Below are 7,803 nucleotides of genomic sequence, written 5' to 3'. Positions count from 1 at the left end.
CATCCTCTTTCTTTCCAGTATCCAGGACTATGAAATCAGCAGGGATGTAAAGGCCCTCAACCTTTACTAATACATCTTCTACTTGTCCATAAGCCTGTTTTCTTGAGCTGTCTGCCATCTCTAGTGAGATTTTAGCAGCTTGCACCCCATAGATTCCCAATTTCTCTATTACAGAGAGGGGCATGAGGTTTATTCCTGAACCAAGGTCACACAGAGCCTTAAAGATCATGGTGCCTATGGTACAGGGTATTATGAACTTTCCAGGATCCTGTCTCTTCTGAGGCAATGTCAGTTGATCCAGATCACTTAGTTCATTGATGAACAAGGGATGTTCAACTTCCCAAGCATCAATGCCAAATAATTTGCCATTCAGCTTCATGATTGCACCAAGAAACTTGGCAGTTTGCTCTTCAGTAACATCCTCATTCTCTTCAGAAGAGGAATACTCATCAGAGCTCATGAAGGGCATAAGGAGGTTCAATGGAAGCTCTATGGTCTCTAGATGAGCCTCAGAGTCCTTTGATTCCCCAGAGGGAAGCTCCTTGTTGATCACTGAACGTCCCAGGAGGTCTTCCTCCTTGGGATTCACGTCCTCTCCTTCCCTTACAGGTTCGGCCATGGCACTTATGTCAATGACCTTGCACTCTCCTTTTGGGTTCTCTTCTGTATTGCTTGGGAGAGTACTAGGAGGGATTTCAGTGATCCTTTTACTCAGCTGGCCCACTTGTGCTTCCAGATTTCTAATGGAAGATCTTGTTTCATTCATGAAACTTACAGTGGCCTTAGATAGATCAGAGACTAGATTTGCTAAATTAGAAGCATTTTGTTCAGAGTTCTCTGTCTGTTGCTGAGTGAATGATGGAAAAGGTTTGCTATTGCTAAACCTGTTTCTTCCACCATTATTAAAGCCTTCTTGGGGCTTTTGATCCTTCCATGAGAAATTTGGATGATTTCTCCATGTTGAGTTATAGGTGTTTCCATAAGGTTCACCTAAGTAATTTACCTCTGCTATTGCAGGGTTCTCAGGATCATAGGCTTCTTCTTCAGAAGATGCCTCTTGAGTACTGTTGGATGCAGCTTGCATTCCATGCAGACTCTGAGAGATCATATTGACTTGCTGAGTCAATATTTTATTCTGAGCCAATATGGCATTCAGAGTATCAACTTCAAGAACTCCCTTCTTCATAGGCGTCCCATTACTCACAGGATTCCTTTCAGAAGTGTACATGAACTGGTTATTAGCAACCATGTCAATGAGTTCTTGAGCTTCTGCAGGCATTTTCTTTAGGTGAATGGATCCACCTGCAGAAGTGTCCAGTGACATCTTTGATAGCTCAGATAAACCATCATAGAATATATCCAGGATGGTCCATTCTGAAAGCATGTCAGAAGGACACTTTTTGGTCAACTGTTTGTATCTTTCCCAAGCTTCATAGAGAGATTCACCTTCTTTCTGTCTGAAGGTTTGAACATCAGCTCTAAGCTTGCTCAGCTTTTGAGGAGGAAAGTACTTGGCTAAGAAAGCCGTGACCAGCTTATCCCAAGAGTTCAGGCTGTCTTTAGGTTGAGAATCCAACCATAATCTAGCTCTGTCTCTTACAGCAAAAGGGAAAAGCATGAGCCTGTAGACTTCAGGATCTACTCCATTAGTCTTAACAGTATCACATATCTACAAGAATTCAGTTAAGAACTGAAAAGGATCTTCAGATGGAAGTCCATGAAACTTGCAGTTCTGCTGCATTAGAGAAACTAATTGAGGTTTCAGCTCAAAATTGTTTGCTCCAATGGCAGGAATGGAGATGCTTCTTCCATGTAAATTGGAATTAGGTGCAGTAAAGTCACCAAGCATTCTCCTTGCATTGTTGTTGGGTTCGGCTGCCATCTCCTTTACTTGTTCGAAATTTTCAATCAAGTTGTCTCTGGATTGTTGTAATTTAGCTTCTCTTAATTTTCTCTTCAGAGTCCTTTCAGGTTCTGGATCAGCTTCAACAAGAATGCCTTTTTCTCTGTCCCTGCTCATAAGAAAGAGGAGAACAAAAGAAAAGAAGAAGAAATTCGAACACAAATAGAGTAGGGGGTTCGAATTTGGTGATGATGTGAGGAAGTAATGTTAGTTAATGAATGAATAAATAGAATAGGATGAGAGAGAGGGGGGGAATTTTCGAAAATTATTTTTGAAAAGGAGTTAGTGATTTTTGAAAATTGGTTTTTGAAAGTTGTTAGTATTTTTTTTTTTTCGAAATTTTTGAAATTAAAAATAAAAAATAAAAATAATTAGTTAATTAAAAAGAAATTTTTGAAAAAGGGGAAGATATTTTCGAAAATTGGAGAGAGAGAGTTAGTTAGGTGGTTTTGAAAAAGTTAAGAAACAAACAAAAAGTTAGTTAGTTAGTTGAAACAAATTTTGAAAAGATAGGAAGTTAGGAAGTTAGAAAAGATATTTTGAAAAGATATTTTTGAAAAAGAAGGAAGATATTTTCGAAAATTAGAGAGAGAGAGTTAGTTAGGAGGTTTTGAAAAAGTTAAGAAACAAACAAAAAGTTAGTTAGTTAGTTGAAACAAATTTTGAAAAGATAAGAAGTTGGGAAGTTAGAGAAGATATTTTGAAATCAAATTTTGAAAAAGATAAGATAAGAAGATAATATTTTTTTTTGAAAAGATATGATAGAAATTAGTTTTTGAAAAAGATTTGATTTTTAAAATCACAATTAATGACTTGATTCATAAGAAATCACAAGATATGATTCTAGAACTTAAAGTTTGAATCTTTCTTAACAAGCAAGTAACAAACTTCAAATTTTTGAATCAAAACATTAATTGTTTATGTTATTTTCGAAAATTTAATACAAAAATAAGAAAAAGATTTTTGAAAAATATTTTTGGAATTTTCGAAAATAACTAAGAATTTTGAAAAAGATTTGATTTTTGAAAAAGATTTTGAAAAAGATAAGATTTTCAAATTGAAAATTTGATTTGACTCATAAGAAACAATTTGATTTTAAAAATTTTTGAAAAAGTCAATCCAAATTTTCGAATTTGAGGAGAGAAAAAGGGAAAGATATTTTTTGATTTTTGAATTTTTATGATGCAAGAGAAAAACACTAAAAGGATGCAATGCATGAAATTTTTAGATCAAAACAATGAATGCATGCAAGAATGCTATGAATGTTAAGATGAACACCAAGAACACTATGAAGAACATGATGAACATCAAGAACATTTTTTTGAAAAATTTTTAATGCAAAGAAAACATGCAAGACACCAAACTTAGAATTCTTTAATGCTTACGCACTAAGAATTCAAGAATGCATATGATAAACATGAAAAGACACAAAACAAAAAATCATCAAGATCAAACAAGAAGACTTACCAAGAACAACTTGAAGATCATGAAGAACACTATGAATGCATGATATTTTTGAAAAAATGCAAGATGCATATGCAAGTGACACCAAACTTATGATATGACTCAAGACTCAAACAAGAAACACAAAATATTTTTTATTTTTATGATTTTATGATTTTTTTGGATTTTTAACTTATATTTTTCGAAAATTATTTAAAAAAAAAAGAAAAATAAGGATTCAAAATTTTTAATATGAATTCCAGGAATCTTATGCTCTAAAGCTCCAATCAAAGGGTCAGGCATGGCTTAATAGCCAGCCAAGCTTTAGTATGTAACTCAGACATGACACGCCTGACATTCCTTGCATTCAACAGCCAATTGGCTAAGAAAGACAAAGAAGCTCTTCTCTTGAGTATAAGGATTGAGACATGGCTTTACAGCCAGCCAGGCTCCAACATGCTTCATGAAACACTAGAATTCATTCTTAAAAATTCTGAAGCCATAGAATAATTTATTTTTGAAAACATTTTTATTTTTTTTTTCTCGAAAACAGATGAGAAAATTTTGAAAATATTTTTGAAAAATTTTTGAAAAGAAAATAAAAAGAAAATTACCTAATCTGAGCAACAAGATGAACCGTCAGTTGTCCAAACTCAAACAATCCCCGGCAACGGCGCCAAAAACTTGGTGCACGAAATTGTGATCTCCAGGTTCTAACAAATCCTGGTAATGGCTCCAAAGCTTGGTGCTCTGATCTTAATTCATAATTGTCACAACTTCGATACAACTAACCAGCAAGTGCACTGGGTCGTCCAAGTAATACCTTACGTGAGTAAGGGTCGAATCCCACGGAGATTGTTGGTATGAAGCAAGCTATGGTCACCTTGTAAATCTCAGTCAGGCGGATTTAAACATGATACTTTATTAGATTAAAATAAACAATAAAAGGGTTAGAGATACTTATGTAGATTCATTGGCAGGAATTTCAGATAAGCGAATGGAGATGCTTTTCGTTCCTCTGAACCTCTGCTTTCCTGCTATCTTCATCCAATCAGTCTTACTCCTTTCCATGGCTGGCTGTATGCAAGGGCATCACCGTTGTCAGTGGCTACATCCCCTCCTCTCAGTGAATCATATGCTCACGCACCCTGTCACGGCACGGCTATTCATCTGTCGGTTCCCGATCATGCTGGAATAGGATTTACTATCCTTTTGCGTCTGTCACTAACGCCCAACAATCGCGAGTTTGAAGCTCGTCACAGTCATTCAATCATTGAATCCTACTCAGAATACCACAGACAAGGTTTAGACCTTCCGGATTCTCTTGAATGCCGCCATCATTCTAGCTTACGCCACGAAGATTCTGGTTAGGAGATCTAAGAGATACTCATTCTAGCTTAATTCATGTAGAACAGAAGTGTTTGTCAGGCACGCGTTCATAAGGGGGAAGGTGATGAGCGTCACACATAATCATCACCTTCATCACGTTCTTGGGTGCGAATGGATATCTTAGAAGCGAAATAAGAGGAATTCAATAGAAAACAGTAGTACTTGCATTAATCTTTGAGGAACAGCAGAACTCCACACCTTAATCTATGGAGTGTAGAAACTCTACCGTTAAAAATACATAAGTGAAAGGTCCAGGCATGGCCGAGAGGCCAGCCCCTCTGATCTAAGAACCAGGCGTCCAAAGATGTCTAATACAATAGTAAAAGGTCCTATTTATAATGAACTAGTCACTAGGGTTTACATGAGTAAGTAATTGATGAATAAATCCACTTCCGGGGCCCACTTGGTGTGTGTTTGGGCTGAGCCTAAGTGTTGCACGTGCAGAGGCCATTTGTGGAGTTGAACGCCAAGTTCTGTGCCAGTTTGGGCGTTCAACTCTGGTTTTGGATCCTTTTCTGGCGCTGGACGCCAGATTTGGGCAGAAGGCTGGCGTTGAACGCCAGTTTACGTCGTCAATTCTTGGCCAAAGTATGGACTATTATATATTTCTGGAAAGCCCTGGATGTCTACTTTCCAACGCAATTGGAAGCGCGCCATTTCGAGTTCTGTAGCTCCAGAAAATCTACTTTGAGTGCAGGGAGGTCAGAATCCAACAGCATCAGCAGTCCTTTTTCAACCTCTGAGTCTGATTTTTGCTCAAGTCCCTCAATTTCAGCCAGAAAATACCTGAAATCACAGAAAAACATACAAACTCATAGTAAAGTCCAGAAATGTGAATTTAACACAAAATCTATTAAAAACATCCCTAAAAGTAACTAGATCCTACTAAAAACATATTAAAAACAATGTCAAAAAGCGTATAAATTATCCGCTCATCAGTGACCAGTTGAGGCTTAAGCTCAAAATTATGGCACCAATGGCAGGTACAGATATACTGCGCCCATAGAAGTCAGGTGTGGGTGCAGTGTATGAGCCAAGCACCTTTCGTGCTTGCTCTTCAGCGTTTGGATTCCCTCTATTAGCTGCCATAGTGCTCTCTTCAACTTCCTTCTCAAAAGTTTCCTTGAGATTCTCTCCGGCTTTGTAGGCTTTAGTTTATTGCAAATGTCACCTCAAGGTTCTTTCAGGTTCAGAATCAAACTCGAGAAGGGGTTCTTTGTCCCTGTTCCTACTCATAAATAACAAGAAACAAAGAAAAAGTGGGAGTCTCTATGTCAGAGTATAGAGAATCCCAGTGAAATTATCCAAAAAAAATAAAAATAAAACAAAATAAAATAATTAACAAAGGAATTTGAAAATAATAATATAAATTTTAACCTAAAAATTTTCGTAAATTAAAAAGAAAAGGATTTAAAAATTTTTGAAATTCAGAAAGAAAGGAAAAAATACTAAAGGGACACCAAACTTAAAATTTGAAATTAAAAAGAAAATTATTAAAACAAAAATTTGAAAATAAAGAAAAATAATTAAATAAGAAAAATTCGAAAATTAAAAAAAAAGTAATGGAACAAAACTAAAAATACCTAATCTAAGTAACAAAACAACTGGTGGTTGTCAATCACGAACAATCCCCGGCAATGGCGCCAAAAACTTGGTGCGGATTTTTGGAATAACCACAACTGAACCGGCAAGTGCACTGAGTCGTCTAAGTAATACCTCAGGTGAGTGAGGGTCGATCCCACGAGGATTGTCGGACTGAGCAAGCAATGGTTATCCTGTTGGATTTAGTCAGGCAAACAGTAAAAGAAAGTTGTTATCGTTGTAAACACATAAAAATAATAAACAAGCAAGTAAAGAAAAGCAGTTAAAGGTTTAGTGAAAAACAATGATGAGAAATTAGTTAAGGTCTCGGAGATGTTTATCTTTTCGGATTAAAACTTCATGCTAACTATTTTAACAATGAATGATTCATTCTATGGCAAATCGTAAGTGATTAAACCCTAATCCCTTAGTGATTTAATCTCCTATAACCCTCATCAAACACCACTCCCGTGGTCATTCAATTCAAATTGGAGGGTGAAGTTCAGAAAACTAGTTTATAACACAAAGGCCCTAATCACCCCAATCTTGGCTGAATAGATGTTGCTTATCCCCATCAAGTTGTGTGATTAGCCGTCTAGGAGGAGTGTTTTAAAGCTGTAGTTCAAGCGAGATAACTCTCTCGAGAATCACAAGAACTCATGTAGAAAAGGATCATGCTCCTGTTCCACCCAATTCATAAGATTAAGAATGAAAATAACACCTTAGAATTGAATCAAACATATATTAAAATAGAAGAAGAATAATCTTAATCCATAGAAATAAATAGAGCTCCTAACTTTAACCAAGAGGCTTAGTTGCTCATAACTTATAGAGAAAATAGGTTTTTTAAAAAGTGCGAAAGGAAGATCATCCTAAACCTAAGTGATCTTTTCCTTTAAATACTAACCTAATAATAAATTCTAGACCTAAAAGATATTATTTTGTAAATAAAAATTACAAACAGAAAATAAAATAAAACTAAGAGGTGAAAAATCCACTTGGAGGCTCAAAGAGGTGTGAAACAGGATGCTACTGGAGTTTAACGCCAGTTTGGGCGTTAAACGCCCAAGGAGGAAGCACATGTCTCTGGTTTGTGCCCCTTGCTGGCATGAAACGCCGGGTGGGCATTCAGCGCCCAGTGGGGATGCTGCCAGCATTTTCCTTTCTTGCTTCAAACTTCTCCAAACTGCTCCGAATTTTACCTAAAATCATAAAAACACAAAAAAACTCAAAGTATCATCCAAAGGTAAATTTTGTACTAAAATCAAGTGAAAATAAATAAAATCTAACTAAAAACAATATAAAAATAACTAGAAAAAGGGTATAAGATGCTCACGCATCACCGAGTTGGAGTAGAAGAACATATGTGGGAGCTCGAATCAAAGATGAGGAAGGACTACCCGCATTTATTTTCAAGTGATTGAATTTTGGGGAAAAAATTCCTAATTAGGTGGGTAGGATGTAAACCCCAGTTATTTAATAAATAA

The 7,803-nt window shown here is 36.2% G+C and overlaps 1 non-coding gene across 1 annotated transcript; it reads left to right on the top strand.

The window, feature by feature from the left end:
* The first annotated feature begins 1,378 nt into the window (after positions 1-1,378).
* LOC112768286 (small nucleolar RNA R71) lies at positions 1,379-1,486 on the top strand. The gene has a single exon (XR_003185721.1). It is a non-coding gene; the product is annotated as a small nucleolar RNA R71 (small nucleolar RNA).
* The last annotated feature ends 6,317 nt before the right edge of the window (positions 1,487-7,803 follow it).

The sequence above is a fragment of the Arachis hypogaea genome, chromosome 17, assembly GCF_003086295.3.
Source record: "Arachis hypogaea cultivar Tifrunner chromosome 17, arahy.Tifrunner.gnm2.J5K5, whole genome shotgun sequence".
In the NCBI taxonomy this organism is placed as follows: Eukaryota; Viridiplantae; Streptophyta; class Magnoliopsida; order Fabales; family Fabaceae; genus Arachis; species Arachis hypogaea.
This window is presented reverse-complemented; position numbering and strand designations above follow the sequence as displayed.